This window comes from Rhincodon typus, chromosome 14 (assembly GCF_021869965.1).
Source record: "Rhincodon typus isolate 14 chromosome 14, sRhiTyp1.1, whole genome shotgun sequence".
Lineage (NCBI taxonomy): Eukaryota > Metazoa > Chordata > Chondrichthyes > Orectolobiformes > Rhincodontidae > Rhincodon > Rhincodon typus.
The window spans coordinates 47,730,293-47,752,744 of record NC_063345.1 but is presented as its reverse complement, the minus strand read 5'-3'; the positions used below and the strand labels follow the sequence as shown (position 1 = coordinate 47,752,744).

The 22,452-nt window shown below is 39.1% G+C and overlaps 1 protein-coding gene across 1 annotated transcript in view; it reads left to right on the top strand.

Moving 5' to 3' along the window:
* Window positions 1-5,754: 5,754 nt before the first annotated feature.
* drp2 (dystrophin related protein 2) overlaps window positions 5,755-22,452 on the top strand; it is a 316,071-nt gene continuing 299,373 nt past the window's right edge. Inside the window, exon 1 of the mRNA XM_048605194.1 lies at window positions 5,755-5,877. The gene's annotated coding sequence lies outside the window, so the exon portion shown is untranslated. The remainder of the gene's footprint in view (window positions 5,878-22,452) is intronic.

Below are 22,452 nucleotides of genomic sequence, written 5' to 3'. Positions count from 1 at the left end.
TACCCCAAAGAGCTGTAACAACATTTGGGGGCTTACCTGGGATTGATTTAAAACAAAGGCAACCGGATTTGGGTGTGGTGTTAATGAATAATGCAGATGAAAGAAAACAACAAATTCTGAACTGCATTTAAGACATGACACTGGTGTAATATTATTGACTTCGGAACTTTAATAACTGTTCATGGGCTGAATGTATCAATAACAAATAAACTATTACACACAGGAATGACTGTCTGAAGTAAATTGTTAAGGAACAAAGACAAGCTGTTACACAGAGACTCAAGTAATTAGCAATGTCTACGTTGGATTATATAAACAAAACTGTTTTGACACCTGCTTTATAAACTGGATGCTTAATTGCCACAAGGACAACTGATTGCCCTGCAGAAGAATTTAAGGAGTTAAATACATGAAAACTGTGTTTTCAAACAGACAGTTAAGGCCAAATATAACAAGAAACAAAGAAATTACTTTCCATAACAAGGTAAAAGCTGCAGACTTGCAGTAATTTGGATGAAGGGACTTTTAAAAAATCATTCATGTATCACCTCAGAGACTGAAGGGTGAAAACCTGTATCAGAATCGAATGCCAGAACAATTCAACAGTAGAACTTCAAAGAACAATACTGCACAAGGATCAAACCCAAGAGACTCCCCCAAGCAACAGTCCACTGCTAGTTGAAGTCCTGGCCAGATTTCACCATTAATGGATTAGTAGCTAAGTTAGGTTGCAGGTTTATACTTGTTTCCATGAGGGGTTATATATTTGGTTGCTTCATGCGATAAAATTTGATTTATTGTCTGTGAGGTTTCTTAATAAGTAGCCAAACTAAAGGTAAAGGTAACTTATGATGAGTTACCCAGATCACTGGATTTGGCAAAGGAGTTTCTGCAGATGGAAGAGTTGTACCGTGCAGTCCTAATGGTACCTCCAAAGACCAGATTGGAAATTGGTGGGTAAACTGATATAGCATTGCCTGGAAGAGTTCCAAAGGCAGAGATAATTCATGTTCTAGCTTGGCAGTAGGAGTTAAAACAAAGAAATACAAAAGAGGCCAGGTGCAGAGCAGTGAAATATTACAATCAGGTAAATTCAGATATATGAAAACAGCTTGAGCATGAGGAGATAATTAATAAATTTGAAGATGGAATTCCAAAAGGAAAAAAAAGGAAAGAAAATGAAATTGAAATTGAAAAGAATGGAAATGAGAAACCAGATATGAATTGGAAAGAGAAGAGAAAGTAAAGGAATATGAATATCACTGTAAAATGACGCATTTAAAACAGGAGATGTCAAATACTGAAGCAGGCAGCTACATGGACAGCTCACACTGAAGTTGAGGCAGAGGGCGTTCCAAAGTGTTATTGTATTGAAAGTGAAGTTCTGATGAGGAAGTGGAGACATCTCAACAAACCTGTGGGTGAACACGAACAGGATGTAGTTTATTGCATGATAGTAATCAGGTGCAATTTACTTTAGTAAGAACAACATTGTTATTAAGATAATTAGGATAATAGGTTTATTCCCTTCAAGATCCTAAGACATTCTACCTTTCCCTAACTGATTAGACTGGATGGAGTTTAATGCAGTCTGCAGCTGTAACTCTTTCAGAACCATTACCTTATACAAAATGGCCAACCTAGATAATTTTGCATCACTTCTGATTATTTATTACTGTCTAGTTAATCACTTTCTTTTAATGTTCATTTATGTCTTTATTTTGGGTTAAGTGAGACAGTTGGTAGTGATTAGTCATCTGTAAACAAATAATAGGGAATAGGTTTGTTTCCCAGCCAATGCATGACAAACCTTAAGGGACTGTTCTGGTGCAGAGGTAGTGGCCTTACCTCTGAGTCAGAAGATCTGGATTCAAGTCCCACCTTCTATGTAGATATGAGGTCGAACAGGTTGAATTTTATTTATATTTGAAAAGGATGATTAAAAATATTTCTAAGTAAGAAATAGCTGTGACATTGGATCTGGGAATGAAAGGAATAAGAGAGAATAAGTCATTTACCTGTCTCTACAAAAGATGTGTCTACCAGCCTTAATCATGCCAATTAGCTTGTGTTCTACTAATATGATGTTAGTTAATGGATTCTTCTCAATAATCAGCTACAAATTCTTTAATATTAATTTTACCTTGCTGCAGTATGCAATCCAAAAGTGAAATACTGAGATCTTTCTTAGTGCAATTCTACTCTCTTACCTCTCTCAGGAGCTACACATCAGATCATTGAATGTACTCTCTTGGCAGAAATAGATGCGCCTGTTCTAACTTTAATCTTGCTTTGCAAAACCATTGCATCACCTGTACAACTACCCACAACTCTCCGCAAGACCTTTTTGAAATTTGGAACATTCTTACAAGATTTATGATTTTGAACTACTGTTGTTTAAAGAGAATAATTGAACAGAATACATAACAATATTAAGTATGCATACTTGTTATATCTCTGATTTCATTGAGCAAATATTTACACTGATATAGCTGGTTCTTGAACATATATTTCGCAGTTGTTACCAGTGGGTTTGACCTGTTTCCCAGCTCATCTGAGGGCACAAGATTGTTTCCTATTGGAAAGAATATAGACCTTTGCAGGCAATTACCTCCCAAAATGAGAAGAATTGCACAACTGTCTCAAATAAGATTCAGATGTTTATCTTAAAAGTTAAGTACTGACTATACAGTATAAACCTCTACAGGATTTTGCTTAACATTGATCGTCAGAAGAGTTACTTTATTGCTGGTGATCAGATTCAGCAGATTTAATATGCAGACATATGGACACTATAAGTTAACTGATAGCATCCCAACATGACAATTTGTTGGTAATTGAATTTCTAATCACTTTAATGTGTCTCCCTTGCATGATCATTGTCAGCATAACTGCCCTGATAGTTTTGTTGATTTTACCCACTAATCTAAATGAGGAAACAGAGTCATATAGACCAGAAAGTGCTAGGTTCAATCTGGCAACTTGTACAAAATTAGCTGATCTCAGCTATAGAGTAGTGAAGGCCCTTCAATTTGAATCAGTGCCATTGAGCTAGACAAGAGAGGGAAATAGTGTTCATGAAAGATTCGCATTTCTGATCAATTAGTCCTGGTTACAAAGGTATGTGTGTGTGCAGAAGGTGAGGATAGGGTTTAGCTCAGCTGTGATTTCTCTCTATCACTCAGTTGCAAGGCCACCAACAATCACTGTTTTAGCTCACAGTGAGGAGTTGCCATTTGGGCCTGTAGGTGATAGGTATGAAATTACAGGTCAACAATGCACATCTCCAGAAAAGAGAAATGGGCTGACAAATAGAAAAACACACTGCGCTAATGACTGTATCTGACTTCGACTTGTTTTTACATAAATTGTATTTTCAGGCATTATCGTGGAACTAAACACTTTTACTTTCAGGCACCTAGTGCCAGCTTCAAGCAGTAAAGCTCATTCCACGCTGGCCTAGCATTGTGCTTTCAAATATAAAACAGCTTCTCTTATTGAATCCATTTAATAAATAGAACAATTTTCCATTTCCCACATCAGCCATTCTGTGGCGCCTCTGACTAAGGTTGCTAATGAAGCCAATTATTAGAGTATTCTGATGTTGGCCTAAACACACTGGAAACTGGATGGAGATTGTTCAAGCTTATTTTATAAAGGATCTTCTATGCCCAGATTCACAGAATCGTTACAGTGCAGAAGACCCTTTGGCCCACTGTGTCTCTGCTGATTCTTCAAATGAGCTTCTTGTTTGGTGAAATTAGTAAGTATCTAAAGTGCATTACCCTGCGCCATAAACTGATTCAAACAGCTTCATTGGACCCGAGCTTTAATTCAGAGCCCAGAATTGAAAGCACAGTGTTTACCCAATGCACTTGTAAAATTGTGATTGAGAAGGAATGTAAGCTGCTCCAAGGGTATACACACGACAAGTTTGTAAGGATATGAAGTTTTGGGACTTTATCTTTAAATTCAGGGTAATTGAAAGTGGTCATGTAACCTGTTTTGCATTCTATCTGACAATAAACCTGGATATTTTAATTGTTAGGGAAAGGAAAGCTTAGGTTGTTTTACTGAGAAGAGGGTGCAAAGTATTTGAACTTTGAGACAATATAAAGGACTTTGAGTTTACCATGAATACTTGAATTTCCCAAATTCCCAAAAATGTATTCTTACAATCAGTTTGTTAACAATTGTGTGGCAGACTTTCCAGTTTCTTTCAAGGATGAACAGGAATTTGAATCAAAGGTAGCTAATTAGAATTTTTACCTTGATGTGCTTCATGTTACCCTGGGAAAAAGCCACTTTTGAGAACAGGTTACAGGCTTCTCTATAAAAGAATGAATATCACAGACAGTATTGTGATTTGAAGTCTTAGAGCAAGAGATAAAGGTAATCAGTCTTCTACCTGAACCGGAGAAAATGCTGATTCTATATTCACCATGCAGAATGTGTTTGGGAACTTGTGCTCAGGTTAAAGAGGCTGAGTATGTGGGGATTTAAAGGTGCATGGAAGATTCATTCAGTTTGGGCTAGAAAGAAGGGATTTCCACTTTAACCCTCACAGAGAAAGTCAGTCCTCACATTAGAAGTTACCAAACTGGAGAAGTAAAAAGTAACCCATGTGAAGCCTGAAGAACGCTGGACTGTTTGCTAAAAGAACTGTAATTCATAGGGAGTGTGAGGTATGATAATTATTAAAGAGGCATGCTCTTTTCTGTAATTTATCATATAATTTGCCTACAAAAAGAAAATATTTTTGTATATTTTAATCGGTTGTTCCAATAAATTTTAAAACATGAAATTTTGACAAATCATCCTTTTAGCTAAAAGCTTGAACTTCTTTTTAAACGTTATTGATCTCTACGTGGACAACACAGTCCATTAGGATTATTGCAATACTGTTAATTCAGCGCTTCATTGTGATGAGTTCAGTAACTTCTTCAAAGCAACACATTGGTAGAGATATAATCATTAGTACAATTAATTCAGCTATCTCAAGTAATCGGGCTCAATAAAGATGCTTTTAGTGTACTTAAATAGAGATGGCCCCAGATACAAGGATATTACGTAAATATAGACTAACTGGTTTCCAGATCAATGCCAACAGCAAAGGGATGTACCAATTTGTGAATCTCCTTACTTGCCAGTAGAATTCCTTCCTTCACTTCTGAAATAAGCTGCCACAGTTTTATGGAGCCACATGCATCTATCGTTGCCTGGGTTTCCCTCTACTATCATGTTTTTGTTCTCCTAAACAGGCTTGATAGGCATCCATTGAGATTCAGCACACACACAGTACAGGTAAACGGGCAACACAGAACTGAAAGTAGAAATAAGAGATTTGTTTAGCCAGGATCATTTTAATTCTGCTCAGCTTGTGCTACTGGTGGAATGCTGTGCAGGTTCAGGTCCATCACATGATGATAACTTAACATTTCCTTTGAAACACCTTCTTCAAAAACATAAGAATTATACCTGAAATATTAAAGTTGGTCAAAATTCTTTTATTTCTAACTGTTCTGATGACTGCTCCATCCTTATCATCAGGATAGAAGAGTTTAGTTTATCTTGACTGGAAGCTTTATAGTTTCTCATACCATCCACTGGCACAAATGAAGAAAAATCCAGTCCTGTTGAGAAATTCCATTGCTGGTTTTCCACAGCAAAGCTGGGCTCAGTGTGTATGAATCAGGCTGGCAGAGCTGCAGAGAGCTCCTCAGTAATTCTGTTTGACAGTGATGTAGATGTACAGGTACAAATGTTTGTGAGCGAACCATCTGCTGCTACTGCTGTTTCTCAACGGAAGCCGCACTGAATTTTCTTGGTCATGCTTCAGGAGAGAACGTATCACCTTAACTGACCAAAATTAAAAAGGTAAGGGGGCTTTTATACCATGACTAAGGAATGCCGAGCTATTTCCTTGTGTTTGTAAATATACTGTGATTGTGAGAAATCTATTGAAATTTGTCTGGGAAGCTATTGCACATAAATACTTACCTGGTAATTTGTTTGAATTAATTTGAGTCTTTTAGTTTAAAATCTGAAAGATCTACATTTACTTAGGTTAAAGAGTCATACCAGTAATAAGATACTTCCCTAGTCAGTTCCTTCTTGTACATATGACATGGGTTATTGTAAATTTTTATTCCTTTTGTCAGACAAATAAGCTGCATGAATTTACAGTAACCTCCCAAAGACGGCAACAGCTCCTTAGTATAAGGCAAATAAAAATCTTTCACGTGTTGCAATTAGGGCATTGTCCTGAGCTTGTTGACTCTTAGGACTGGCTGAATACCACATTTGCTTAGTCGGTGTGGTCAGGAATTGGTGTTCCACCTATTTAGTGGGAACTGAACTCAGAGGAGGAAGAAGTGGGAGGATAGGGAGTGGGTGGTAGTAGGAAAAAGGCAGGTGCCAGTGACCTTTTAAAGACAAGGTTGATCTCATGTATATTGAGTCCAGTACCACATTACACAGCACACTGAACCTTTTCAATTTCCACTTCACATAGTGAAAAAGCTTTGACGGCCGTAATAAGTGTGCCACTGTCACATGCCAGTTTTAACAGAAACTCCTGATCTTGGTCTACATCAGTCTCCTTCCCTGGAACAAAGAGCAGCTTTTGACTGGTCAGAATTAGAAAAATTAGTGGAATTATTGTAGATGATTCTGGACTAAATTTTTTGAAGCCAACAAACAGAACCTAGTAGCATGATTTAGACAGAAACATTAGAATGTCTAAATAGTTACTATAGCAACAGCATCGGATTGTTCAAGATGGTGGAGTTGTGGACATTGCTGCCCTCTTTATTGCAAAGTTGACCTCTGATTCAGAAAAAAGGATCATTATTTGGAAAGTAGTGTCTGAAGATCATGAATTTCCATAACATGGAGAGATAACAAAGTGTAAATATAGAATTTGACTCCCCTTTAGAAATGAGAAAGATCAGTGTGAAGATGAAGAACAAATTGGAATTTTCTGAACTCTGTGCTGAGGGAGGAGAGTCCATCAGAGAACTCCAAACAAAACCTTCTGTCTAACTTTTCCTCATTAGCAATTTGTTGATATGCTATAAGTTTTTCCTTTCTCTTACAAGCTGTAAGCCGAATTCTTCCAATACAAGATCAGGAGCTATGGAAAAATATTAAAAATTGAATCGCTGAATGTATTTCCATCTGTTCTTCATACTAGTGAAGTATTGTCAATTGTCAAAACTATTTTCAATGATTGGCAAAATGGGATGGGCCATGAATTGTAATTATGTAAGTCACATGTCCACCAGGACATTTAAGACCAGGGTAGAGCTTAAATTGATGCAATTTTTGTTGCTGCAAGTACTGTATTCCCAGTATAGGTATGGGTCACGACTAACTTTTGGACAAGTTGTAAAAGTTTCTGAAGGTCTCTTAAAAATTGTCTTAAATAATTGCTTGTCAGCACAGAACTTAAGCATTGCTAAAAGGAGGCAAAAAGGTTAAAGCCTTTCATTTTGCACTCAGTCAGAAATATGAGTCAAGAAACAGACTTGAACAGAAGGGCACCATTTTATACAGTATGAGAAGAGTATGCTGATTGGCTGGGCCATCATTGGCATGGAGATGAGGAAGAACAGTTAACTGTCAGTCTTAATTCTCAGAACAAGCAAGTAGATTCTGGTTGGTCAGGGTGTTGTCATGGGGTGCAGCAAAGTTTAGCTGACTCTATGACCCCTTCAAATGAAAATGGTGCAATGTAATAAAAGTTCCTTTTGCCCACATAAGACAGGGTCCTATATATTTATGTATGTAACTTCTGGCATGTATAAATGCATCACACTGGAACTCTGATGATCTTGAATTGTTTTCTGATGTAATTCTTAGCACCATTTGGATTATTTAATAAATGATTTTCAACGTCAGAATCGTGTCCAATAGTGAATATACTTTCCCCATGTGTATATTGATCAGTGAACAGAGGCTTTCAGTAGAGAGTATTTTGTTTGTGCAGAATTCTTCAAACTTTAGTTTTGAAGTCAAAAGTTTCACTTCACAGGAATTCTCATCCAACTACAAGGCAAGTGTAGGGTGGGGGTAATGGGGGGAGGTTGGGGAGAGGCGTGCAGTTGGCAAATTAGAAGAATATATCTGTGTGGCCCCATCAGCATTATCTAATCCTTGCTTTGGGCAGATAAATAAGATACAGGACAGACTACTACACACTCTTTCATCCCGTAACGGTAGCAAAGGAAGCAAGTGGGAGAAAGGTGGGCATGGCGCTATCTCACACACTGGCAACAGGGGAGTAGCAGCAGTAGCTGCAGCCAGTGGCATGGTATCTGACCAGGAGTTGACAGATCCATCACAGAGGCAGGTGACAGAAAAGCAAGAGAGATCTCACAACAAATGTTTGTGAACTACCACTGCATGCCTAGACCATGAACATTAGCACCACAATTCTTCCTGGAGAGATCCACCCCAAGAAGACAGATTATTATTAGCAAGGCTGAATCTAGCGCTGTCACCATTTCGAGTTCACCATTGTCCACAGATTAACCTTGATGTCCTTTAAAATCTGGGCCTACATATTTGTGAGAACTGACAAATAACCAGAGTAGACTCACCTTCTGCCTATCAAAAGCCTTCTCACAATGTTCAAGTGACCATATGATATGAACTGAAACAATATGCATTGAAACTCAGAACCTGTTCTTGAATTTCTATTGGCTCATGAAATCTTAATAATTGGCAGGTCTAAGCTACATATGTGCTGGCCATACATAGGGACCACCATCGCCACGCCATGACAATAGTGTGACATCGACAACATGGAGTGCGGCAATTCAGAGTGTCCTTATCAACCCACGTTCTCCACCTCAAAAGCTTCTGTCACTTGGGAGATCTCAACATTCAAAGTGTCTTCCTCAAAGACACTTAACATTTTGACATGCAGAGCAGCCACTATGCCGTTGCTGTAGAACACTCGCGTACCTGACCGCCTTACACACAGCACTCAGTGAAACAACACCAGGTAGACTACATCTTCTCAAGAAGTCAGATCATCATGACTCTGCCTCATGCACCAATTGTCGGAATATTGTTAAGAGCTTTGAAGAGCTAGAGACATACAGGGGCACAAGGCTAGTGTTAACTGTTTATACTTATAGTGATGAACATAAACATGGCAGAGCAGGACTTTGTTGGTACCTTCTTTCATCAGGTCTGTGTGCCATGTGATCTGGCATCATGATGACATGCACATACACAGTAGTTATTACAGTATTGGTCCAATTAATTGCTACACTGTGTCTATGGGTCAACAACACATGCTGGAATGACTTTGTACATCTATATATCTTGGTTGACTGGTATCTTTTATCTGAACATCGGGATAAATACTCAGCCTTCCACCGGCAGCTATTCATTCGCACACACTTTGCATGTATTCAATCACTACGAGGTGGACTTCTGGTTCCAGTCTCCATTGTCTCTGCTAAGAACATGCTGCTTTCTGGTTACATAGTAATGGAAGCTATTCATGATCCATTGAAGAAAGTGCATGTATTTACAAGGTGCATGAATCTAACTACCAACATAATGATTGTAAATGACAGCACTTTGAACACATCAATGACTGAGTTGCCTTGGTGCCCCATACCAGCAAATATTCATCTCAGTGTTGCCTTAAATGAGGTGGAGGCATATTACTCCCTTCTCCTATTGAAGTCGGGTACAATTACAAAATTAAAAGGCATTTGGATGGGTGTATGAATAGGAAGGGTTGAGAGAGATATGGACCAAGTACTGATAAATGGGACTAGGTCAGATTTGGGATGTCTGTTTGGCATGGACAAGTTGGACTGAAGGGTCTGTGTCCATGCTGTATGACTCTATATACCTTGACTTGTCATGCAGGAATTTGTTGGGGCCCTACATGACCATTTGTACAGGAGCAGCTGTTGTCATTGGAGATTTACCTCAGTGGAGTGCTCTGCTGTTTTGGAATTTTCTTCTTCACCCACCTCCAGAGCGGGGGTGGCTTTCAGGCAAGTTTGATGGGGATGGCAGCAATCGTCCCTCCCAGCCAGCAGCAAGAATGTCCTGTTGTATGTGTACAGTTCTTTGCATACTTCTTGGCTCTGAGACAATGAACAGCCTGCTGCAAGCCTCTGATGAAGCTTGAACCCTTTGCGTGGATTCTGTGGGAAAGTGAATGTGTCTCTCTATAAGATTGGCATTCTGTCATGTTTGGAATTCATGCAGTCAAGTCTGCTGGAATGGTTCAATTCATCCAGCAATAGACCCCTCCACATGAAGTGCATGAGTTCACTTGCCTCAGGGAGCTCTGCCCATTGCCTGGTATTCTGCTGCTGTGCCCCACGAGGTACCTCCTGAGGCCAGAGAGCAATGTCGATGGTGCAGCATTGTGCTTGTCTTCCCTCCTTTCATGGAGGATTATATATGGCTGCATACCACTAACTTTACACATGCTACATCCCTCTGACCTGGTATTCGTGTTGGCAAAGTGTCAGCTGGTCAGATGTGACAGTGCTCCCTTGGTCATCTCTTCTTTCTGTTGCCCAAGTTAGAAATTGTCCAAGGTGAGGGTGGGGGTGCTGTTTAGGTGAGCGTGTGCCGACTGGATCGGTGTGGCACACCAAAGGAAGCAATTTGAGTAAGGCATTGACATTTTGGCAGTGTGTATGGATCCAGGCCATTACTTTCAATCCTCCTAATGGAGTAATTAGGCATAATCCAACCCTTGCACTCCCCTTTGAACCAACTCTTCTTTTGCTTGGTGCACCAACAACATCACTTCCAACTCTGACACCCTTAACAACATGTGTCTAATGCCTCCATTAGTACCTGTGACCTCCATCTCTGTTAATGAACTTAGCTGGCAGCCTCATAATCTACATTGCTGTCTCCTCGGCAACATTGATTCATCCCCAGTCCGGGCCATCTCCCTGGCATTGTGACCCTCTTGTCCTGCAAATAAAAGAATGATGGATTGCCATTTTATTGTGATACCAGGGGTAAAGCCCTTCAACAGGGTGTGTGATCACAGTGCAATCATTTGTATATCAACATATTACTGTCTGGAGCTGCTTGTGTGCCATGGACATACACTGTCAACCGCATTTTAGGAGAAATGTGCCAAGTCAACATCAGCAGACACAGCATTCAGCTATCGTCTATCACGAGGACCTCTGTGTGCTTTTACCAAATGACTCAGTTTGCCAGAGTGCAGTAGATCATGGGACTGCTTGCAGCACTGGATGCGTGATCAATAGTATTCCCCCCTGCTACATTCACTATTTCCACTATCTTCTGCGTGACTCGCTTGCTTACAATGGGAGCATCTCTCCTTCCTCTGGGTGTTTCTCCTCCGCTGCATTTCTTCAACCAGAATCTGCTGCTTCTGGTCACTGAAGGAGGTGGAAGACGCTGTGACATTCTGGCATGTTAACGAAGAAAGCACGAGAGCAAGTAAGGTTTCTCACTCTGTCCATTGTGAAACTCATTTTCCACTGCAGTGTTGACTGAGGTTGTGGTAGCAGTGGGAGGGCTGGATGAATGCAGGGTGACCTGGTGTACTTTTCTGTCATGCCAATGAAGCTCACATGTGCCTGTCGGCCTTTTCCCTCTGAGTCACACTGATCTGCTGTAGCACTGTGCTGCAGTTAGGTTGCTAGACAAGGCATGGTTGGATATACTGATAGAGACGGGCGATGACAGACTAATTAAAAGTGCAAAAGGCATGTATCATCCAAATAATCAGTCTTTGAGGCATTATGATAATCTGACTTAATGCAGAGTGCCAGGGCCTACTGATGCTGCCAATTTAAATGTTGGGTCTTGTGAGGCTTTGGAGAATTGAGTTACTATGGTGTATGCCTTCACTACACAAGGCCAGTCAGCATCTTGCTGTGCATATTCTAAAGGAAGAGTCATGATGGGCCATTTTTCCAGTGAGAGCTACCAGTTGGCCAACAAATATACTTCTTTCTCACCTGATTGTGAAACTGTCTCCTCCTATGAACCAACAATACACCACTAGCTTCCAGCCTCACAGTGGGAACTGTGTCCTGTGGGGTCCTTTACAGCATAACTGCAATGTTCTCCATCCTCCATGTCAATAGGGCCTTCCTTCAAAGTTGTTTCTGGGGTAGGCTGCCTTGACACATTCTTCCAAATCCCCCATCCCAGCATCAATGCAAAGATTGTGCCATTTGTGGGCCTTGAATCTGCCTATAATTCCTTTAAATGGCTTGGTGTTTGAAATGCATCAGAACCACATAGTTCCATATACTGACAAAAGACTAATTCATTTTGCATGTTATCCTGATATGAGGAGGAGATAAAACAAAACCTAGGAGGAAAAATAAAGAGGGATAAGAGGAGTAAGGAAAATGAAAGAAAAACCACAAATGAGAGAGGGAGAGCGAGAGAAACTCCATTGTAAGGAAAATGGTGCTTTTAAAAAAAACGATGGATTTGCTCACAGCTTAGTGAAGACTTTGTGACAAAACAACGTACCCTTTAACAATACAGTGGGAGATGTATGTCCATAAATATGTGATCATTATAATTGAAATTGCTACACTTGTAAGTTTGTGTCATATGAGCATCTGTTTGGCTCAGCTCAAATATTTTGCTCAAAGAACAATGATGACAGTAGTAGAATCTTTTAACAAAAAGTATTTTTAAAAAACTAAAAAATAAAGTCAGTCATTTCCTGTTGGTTTCTATTGACCATGATAATCTGACCTTTCCCTAAGGGGAAGAGCCATTGATTTTACATTCAACTGCCAATCTAATGTCAAAATTTCCTCCACAGAGGCAGTTAACTTTCTGACTGACTTAATTAGAACATTTTCTCACAGAGATGTACCCTCTGTGGCTTAAAAGGGACTGATTCCTGCATAAACAGAGTTTCATGGTCGCTGTCCTTATGCAGTTCCTTTTATGGCAGCATTCCCAGCCCAGAATCAGAAGACCATTCCAGGGAGTGAATAGAGACTGTTTTACATCCAATGAGGTACTTCTGTTTGGATAGCATGACCATGATTTAGTAGCAGTCAGCAGAATCTTCCGCTTCTGTCAGATGTCTCAATTGCTCACACAAAAGGTGGTGAGACATTCAAGCTGAGCCTTCAAAGCAACTTTCATAATTTCTTTCTCCAATCAGGCAGTTTGGAGGGCAGCAGCAAGGCATTCTCTGAAATCATGTTCCTGAGGGCAGATGTCTCTCATCTCGTGAGAGCTGTTGACCAAGGGTCAGCAACCTTCGCAGTACAGCAGACCTTCCAAGAAGGCTGTGGCTGTTGCCAAGGCCATGAGGATGAAGATTTGTTCTTTTAGGAGTGGGATTTCTGGCTTTGTAGGTCATGGGGAGGGGGGGTGGTTGCAAGGCGTTGAGAAGCTAGGATACGGAGTCTGTTCTGAAACGCAAAGCTCCTTCCCATGCCCAGCCTATCAATCCAACACAAATTACTACAGATTGATTGGAGTTATCCCCACCCCAACAACCTGCTTGCACTGGGTCAACGGTCAAGTGGGCAGCCTCAACTTGACCCATCTGGATCTTAAGTAATTGCACCGAGGCAGGAGTAGGCCTTTAAATCATCATTAATTGGCCATTTTGAGTGTTTTAATTGGCAGTAAGGAGGGATGGTGGATATTTGGCCTTCCATCCAGAACTTAATTTGGGTGGAGGCAAGATGCAGTAGGTTTCTGAGATTCCATCTCATTAAGTTCCCAATCTCTCTCCTGGACTGGAAGATCCCACCAAAGATTCCCATTGAGAAAGTATCTTTTTTTTTGGCTCTATGTCTTGGTGTGAAGAGACAATAGCAGTAGCTCTATATTTGGACCAATGTTCAATGGAGCTTCTTCAGAACAAAGGATGTGGTACCTCGATTCTCTCATCATAAAGTGTAAGTGGATCTTTCAGCCTGGTCACAGCTTATCAAGGTGAAGGTGTTCCAAGGGCAAGGCCAATAAGAAAGGTCAAAGGAAAACAACGTCCACTATTTTTGTCTAGTAAAGAAGCTCAATAATTTGATGTAGAGCTTCCCCAGGGCAAAACACAATGGCCAACATTTTCTTCGTTTTGTTCTGAATGTGGGTTTGGGCATCTTTAGGGGCAAGTGGTGCCAACTTGCCCACTATGTGCCCTTCCTGCCACCTGTCCCACCACTCCTAGGAAGGAAAAAAATCCCATCCAATGATTGGATGTCAAAAATACCACAAATAAACCAGTGACCATTGCATTATTAATAATGAATGTAACTCTGAACCTGCTGATATGATTTACTAAATTAAATTTGATCATTTTCCTGTCATAGAAGTGTCATGAAGGAGATTTCAACTAACTGAATGTAAAAAGGACTAGGTCTCAAGTAGTATCACAGTTTATTTTACTTGCATACTCCGTGCTACTTAAGGCAGCTGTTTATAATACCATCTTCGCAATAAGATTTAGGGCGAGCAACTGCACCAATACTATAAATGTAGAAACAGCATCAATTGAATCCTTGTATAGAATGTAAAATAGTAAATATTAGTACAAACAACAATACTCCCCGATTGTTTCTGTCTCTGTATCTACTCGAGAAGAAGATTGACATGTCTGTTCAGCTACCTGGGAATAAAGTGTCTTATACTGTTTGATTTTTATACATCAACAAAGTTATATCTCCTCACCTAAAAGGATCCTACCTTCTCTCCATCACTTTGCTTTCATTTAGCAAGTGTTCTTAACAACATTTCTGTGGGTAAAAGAAATGTTGTTAGAAATATTGCCTGAAGAAATTTTGCCAAGCCTGTTGCAATTACGTGTGCTGTAGGAATTATCAATTTATGTTGCCAGATTGTGCATTGTTGTTTTAATATAATTTTTTAAAAACTTAATTGGTGAAGGCAACAAGTGGAGAAAAAGTAAGACCAACACCGCCATTTATTTTGGCACTTTTGCAATATCTTTTGGGTTGCCCACAGTAACAAAACCAATTAGACTTCAGACTTTTTCAAATGTCCAAATCCATCACAATGCTGGTTAACAATTATTCCTAATCACCCTAAGTTGTGGGCAGAATTATTGAGGTAGGTGGGGCGAGTTAAACAGACAGGATTCAAAATATCAAAATCATAAATAACAAGCTCAGAATAAAAGTGAAGTTGGCAGGTTGACCCTTAAACTTGTGCCATATTTTTATGCCATGAATACTCATTATACTAAAATTTTGTTGAAATGAATTTGTGCTTTCATGATGAAGTCAGCAATGCATGGGAACCTCATATCACCTATTCACATTCGTTTAATGGGGATCTGCATCAGTTGAGGTGAGCAATTGTCCTGTTGAACTCTGTGGCACAAGGAAGGGGATTAGGGAAATGGTAGCTTGAATGGAGAATTGGGAGTGATATGGGCATTTCAGAGGTGTGGGGGAGATGTGGAATTTGGGTGTGGACATGAACAAGTGGAAGAGGGCTCTGAAAGACGGGAATTTTATTTTAACAATCAGAATACTTCTAAATTTGGTGTACAGAAGGATTTGGGTGTCCTCATGCGAAGAATCCAGAAAATTAGCATGTAGGTAAAGCAAACAAGTAACAAATAATAGCACAAATGCCATATTCCCCTCTTTGCAAGGGGATTGTAGAATAAGAATAATGAAGCCTTGCTGCAATTGCATAGGTTTAGTGAGGCCATACCTGGAGTTTTCAGTTTTAACCTCCATATTTTGAAGGAATGATTTACTTGCATTGGAGACAGTACAGTGAAGGTTCATTAGACTGGTCACTGGGATGAAGGGTTGACCTATGGGGAGAGACCGAGAAATTTGGGTTTGTATCCTCTGGAGTTTAGAAGAATGAGGGGCGATCTCGTCACGACAAATCAGGATTCTGAAAAGGTTTGACAGGATTTATATGGAGAGGTTGTTTCCTTAGCTGGAGAATCTAGAACAAAGGGGTAAAAGTCTCAGCATTTAGAACAGAGATAAAAGGATTTTTTTAGTCAAAGAACTATGGAGTTTTGAAGTTCTCTACACCAAAGCATTGTGGATATGCCATCGTCTATTATATTTAAAGCAGAGATAAATTGTTGGTCTCTGAGAATCAGAGAATATGAGGATTGGGCAAGAAAATGGAGTTGAAGCTTACTATGACTGTATTAAATGGTGGAAAAGGCTCGACAGACCATATAGTTTACACAAATTCCTATTTCTTATGTTAACTTTCTCTAACTATAGGCTGAAGCTGAGCTTAAAGTATTGTTGCACATAGAACATAATATCAAAGAGGCAGTGTTTTTAAGCAGCGTGGTATTTGGGTATTTGAAGATTTTCTTCCTGAAGTAATACTTAATATCACCATAATTGCAACTTTACTGAGATTCAAATAAATCCATACAAAGTTATCCTGGTTCAACTCTAAGATTCTATTCAACAAATTACTTCTAGTTTGTTTTCAATGGGCTGTGGAGACAATGTTATGATTCTTTCCTGAGTCTGAGGGCATCTTTCTTAATCCTGTGCGCCTAATCTTTGGCAGTTCTAACAGCTTGAAGACTTCCATACAAGATCTCTTTGGAAATGCTGCAAACAAGAAAACATTTCTGATGAGGTGACTGATTTCCCTGATGTGAACTGGAATAAAGTTTGGATCCTGTGCTAGGAGAAAATATTCTATCTTCTGAACTGAATGTGGATTCTTCTGAATTGAAAAAGTTGATTTTTTTTCTGCTCTGAAGGCAAAAAAAATCTAATTGCTTTAATATATTTGCTCTGCCTTTCATAAACTCAGCAGTATAAACATTTTATCTGCTAATCAACACAGGGCTATACTAGGCAGTTGGGCTTCTTCGAAATGAGGCAAGGGAATCACCATCCAAATGACTTTCTAGTTTAACAAAAAAGCCTCCACAGAACTAATCAAGATCTCTTTGCCTCTATTTTAAATCCAACTTGCATAAGCAACGAAAAACCTTATACACTTCTCATCACAAAACCTATTGAAGATTCGATAGTTTCTCTGAACTAGGACAACCATCATGTTGAACAGTGCTGCAAATGTGGTGAACTGCTGGGAAGGACCAAGAAAACTTTGACAACTGCAGAACCTGGTAATAAGCTGTAAAGAATGCCACTTTGTCTGTGGAGCAACCCTAAAGGCATAGGCAGTCAGAAATTCAAATTGCAAAGTCTCAACGCAGGCATGGTGATCTGTGAAGAAAATTCCAATTCACCAATTGCAAGCTTTGAGTTGGAGAGCTGAACAATGGTCAGAGATCCAATGTACAACTCTTAAACAGGGTATAAAAATATCAATGTAATGCACAGGACAAGCAGTACTGGGGAAACTTATTTCCCTCGATAGGGTGGTTTTACATGGCAAAAAAAAAGCAGCTCTCCACTGCATATGGGAACTGCGAGGTAAAAACGAAGGTGAAAATAAACAGTGTCTTTCAATAACTGAAACTCTGGTATCAGGGAGTGAAGAGCTTATTCAGTTAATTTGAAGCCAGGTTGTTTTCCACAATTTTGCATGACTTAAAGAAAAATCTACCTAGCAAAGAGATTTTTGAAAGATAGGGTCACATCAAGATTCAGCAAGAAGATGAGCAGTACAGGAAATTGTCAAATACTGGAAGGCATATTTACTACCTAGAGAGTTTAGAAAAGTCATGGATCCTAAATTTATTCTACTCAACAAATTTAGACACATGGAAAGAGAAAATCAGATTTAAAACTATGCAGTTTGGAGAAAAAGATTTGAGGGACAGAACATCTGCAAAATTAGATAGTCGGTTGATACAAAACAAGTCTCACTTTATTTCATAGGACTGGGTATTAATGAGACATCAGCTTAAAAAGTGAAAAGTCTTAAAAGCCTTTGGTATTTTATTCAAATTTAAGGAGCAATGAGATTCTAGAAATAGAGCCAAATTCAACAGAAAGCAGGTGAGCCAGTAGATATGTATATTAATAACTTTTTTATAGGCTAGTTGAAGGAAACAACAATAGAGGCCTAAAAGCAAATGTCAGTTATAACTGTGTGGTTGTACGTGCTGATGATGAATCCCTATCAGAATTCTTGCCGTCTAAGCAAGTCTTTGCCCTAGCAAAAGCATTACATCTGATGAGATAAGCAGAGATCTGAAAACAGAATAGCAATCCTGAGAAAGTGAAGAAAATGCTTCAGCAACAACTCAGTGACCATACAGTTCCTTAAGCAGAAGACTGTAAAAGAAGCCCCAAAAAAGACATAACCGGGAAGGAAAGTGCAACGTACAATATAAACCTGCCAGAACTGTGGTGCCAAGAAGGCCCTCAGATATGAACAGTATCCTGCAATGAAAGGAAAATGCTTTCATTACAGGGAACTTGGCCAATTTGGAAAGAAGTGCTAAAATAACAACTTTATATCCACAGGTTCTAAAAGAAAAAATCTTCACACACACATACACACACGCACACACACACACCTATTAATGAAGTTAAATTCTCTATCACGTGAGAAATCAAAAAAAAAGTTCGTTGGTAATATCAGTGACCCTAAATCATGCATTCTGGAATGCAGATATATATATATCAACTGACATTATTGCCAACTTTAAACTGGATCCGGAGTAATTGTAACAACAAGTGTATGATCAGACAAGCCACAGTTACCAATGCATTAACTGCGACCTACAGAAACTCAGTCACATGGTCCAGGAGGGATTGAAACAAAAGTCAAAAAGAAACCAATTGACAACATTCAAGAATAAGACCAAACAAAAATGCCTGACACAATCTGTTCTGCAGAATCAGGAATTCTCTTTGAAGTCGAAAAGATTTAGGTTCATACAAATTCATCAGGAAAGTGCAAAAGTTTACAGGCAATAATCCAGAAGCCACTTCAGGAAAAAAAAGACTTGCTGAGATTATTTACTGGTGCAAGAAGGCTCAAGATTGAATATAATATTACTTTGCAAAGAGATACTAAACTTGTTTGTATTTTCATGTCTAGGCAGACCCCACAACCACTAATGAAAAAAGTCAAACTCCATCTAGAAGAGCTATTTAGGATGGGAGTCATCACACAGATTGGTGCTCTGAGATGGTTCCAGTCCCTAAATCTTAGTGCTCTTCACATTGGTGTAGGCTTAAAGCTACATAGTTTGATTGAATTTCTCTCACTACAGCCTATGCCTTTATTAGACAAAAGCTTGGCCAAGTTCTCCAAAACTTAAAACTGGATCAAAACACTTGCTTTTGAAAAGTCCATTTGGATGAGGAGTCAAACTTACTGACAACCTTCATTACTGCTGTTGGAAGACTTTTATTTTGACCATTTGCCATTCAATAGAAATCAGCACTGGAAATTTTCCAAAGGGCCATGTTGAACATTCCACAGAACCTCAAATGAGTATCATGCCATATGGATGAGTCCATTAAAGGACAAGAACTGAAGGTCAGAGTGATTCTGAATCATCTATATAAGGTCTGACATCTAACAAAAAAGTGTGAATTTATGAAAATAACTTCCCTTTTCTCGGGTACATTTTTCATGGCAAAGGAATAATGATCATTGTATCATAAAGAATGACAATGAGAAGGAGAAAAGGACAATATAGAGTAAGAAGAATTAACTAGGGGAGGGCAGACATCCATTTGGGTAAGAATGGAGCTGGGCCATGTAGTCAGGAGCCCTAGCTTGACAGAAAAAAAACTATTGCTGAACAATGGGCTACCTTCACAGAAAAGATGTTCTTGAAAAAGTCAAGGTATGTTCACTCAAAAAGGGATCGGTAGGGCAAACAAATCTGGAGGTCCTTGGATGACAAAGGAAATAGAAATTACAATAAAAGAAAAGTGCACTTATGAAAGGTGTCAGTTAGAAAATAGAGAACCAAACTGAATGAAAAGAAACGCACAAAATCAAAACAGGATTATTAAGAACTATTAGCAGCTAACTTAAAGGGGAATATCAACATTTTCCATAGACACAAATAGTAAAAGGGTGGAGAAAAGGAGGAGTAGAGATGATTTAAGAATCAAAAATATTTACACATTGAGACATGGGTGAGGTATTATATGAATATTTTGCAAAGGAAACTCTGTTAATAGAGGGGTTCAACATAGTTTTTAATCAATCTGACAAAAACAATTGGACCAGATGAGCTATATCCAAGACCATGAACTAACAGAGTGGACATTTGTGATGCACTGGCTGTAACTTTTTAGTCCTCCACAGAGCAATGTTCATTTGACAAGCATCAACATCAATGCTTGGAATTGACAGTGTGTCAGCACCCCCTTCTGCAATCTCCTGTTCGTCCAGTTACATTTAACATTACATGCCACACCCACTTTATCAAAAAGCGTCCGGCCACTGATGCTCTTTCGACAGTCCAATCATGTTAATCTGATCACCTCAATGCTGCTCGCCTCCTGTGCAATTACCATTCAGGTCTTTTTTGCCAACGCTTCTGGATGCCTCTCTGAGGCCATGAAGCTTACGGGAGCACCTCTAGGGAGGCATTGGGGAACCTGGGTGACTCTTGCTCTACCTTCTGCTCATTATAAATCACTGTAGTCGTCTGGCTTCTTTGTTGATTCCTCTGGGCCTGCTGCCCTTAAAGCTACATGGCTGCCTTTTGAAGATGTGCCACTTGGACAGAGCTGGTACTCCTTCTCACCCAAACCTCCTTAATGGCTTGTCAGCTATTCCCACCTCTGCTCTGAACCACCCACTTTCAGCCGCAGTGTTGGTATTTTGTGACTGCAGGCAAATTCTGAGCTGTGAACCATTCAATCACCGTACAAAAAGGTTGATTTCATAAGTTAGACCAACGCTCCAATGCAGGGAATGTTGTACTTTAAGTTTTCAGCACAGTTAGGTTCAGATGATGGCAGAAGCTGATGGAACGAGGCCACCTTTCTGACGCCAGATGTAGGGAATTTGTGGCAGGGGTTGAAAACAAGAACTTCATTCTTCTCCATACTGAAGTGGAAACATTTGAATTGACTGAGCAATCTGACAGCATGGAGCTTATGAGGGGCATGAGCGAAATGTTGGGAGAAATAAAACAGGATGTCATCACATAAATTTGGAAGGTAGCCCCATTTCTGCAGCTGCTGTCAGATCACATGGATAAAAAGAGAAGAGGGACCTAGAATCCAGAACACCAGAAAGGTTAAAAAAATGTGGTAGAGATTCTGCAATATTAAATCTGATTGTAAACTTTCAAAATGCAAGGGCTTCATGAGGATGAGCAAAGTTTCAATGTGGTTTGGAAACAGTCCAATGATTTTTGCGTTGGTAAGCCCAGAGTTGACTTGACCTTAAAGTGTTGAAAACCCATTATCTAATCCGTTTTTATGTCTAGTGCTTTAACACGCTTGAGTTTTAGGTATGTGATTAGTGTGTAGATTACAGCAAATGAGATGATGCAATTACTGGATCACTACATGTGCGCTGGCACTGAAAGAATAAAGCTTATTACAGAGGAACTGCAGCATTCTTATTTTGAAACAAGTTTCTGATATGGACAAAAATACAAACTTAAATAATGATCATGGTTTTTTTTTTGATTATAGCAAAAAACAATAGAAACATGAAACACTGCAACAATATTACATTTGAACATGTGAATTGTATGTACATGTAATCTTTTGCAACTTCCAAAGAAAATTTGAGTACAAAGGTCAAATTTTTCAGAAAGAGCATATTAACCAGAGGCAGTTTATCTTTTTCATTTTAATTATTTATTGTCTACAGCACATAGACTAGACAGCAGTCCAAAAGGAATCAAAACTATGGTCTCAGAAACAGCTTCTCTTAAAATATTGTTGGGTTTATTACGTAGATATTACCATTGCAGGAATTTTGTATTGTTACTAATGTAAGATTCCTGCTGTCTTGATCAAACAAATATAGTGCAACACTAAAAATTTGAAGAAAATACAAATTTAAAAAAAAAATACAAGTGAACAAAAGGTTTATACAAGCCAGGAAAGTACAAGATAGTACTTCTGGTTTTGAAGGTTAATGTTGGACTGTCCCCATATTCTACCTGACAAGTAAAATTGCAAAATCTACATCTGCTTTTAGTATTGATGATGGAGGTTTGCCTTTAGAATCAAGAGGTGAGCTTTCTCCAAAGGCAGTACTTTTAAAACAGACCAGATGTAAAACCTCTCAAACTACTGTTACCATGGAGATCCATAAAACTAAAAAAGAGTTATCATGTAACCCCACATGAAGACATTACCAAATAGGATTTCACTTTTTATAACATTTACTTCAACAAATCAACATAAATCAAACATAAACTAACAGGAAAATGACAGTTGATAGGATCTATGAATTATACATGGAGTAATCAATGCAAATACATCTCTTGGAAGTTTCTGGTACAAATTTCAGCTACAAAGTTCTTCCAATCTCAGATCTTCCTCTACCAGAATTTCAGTCCCT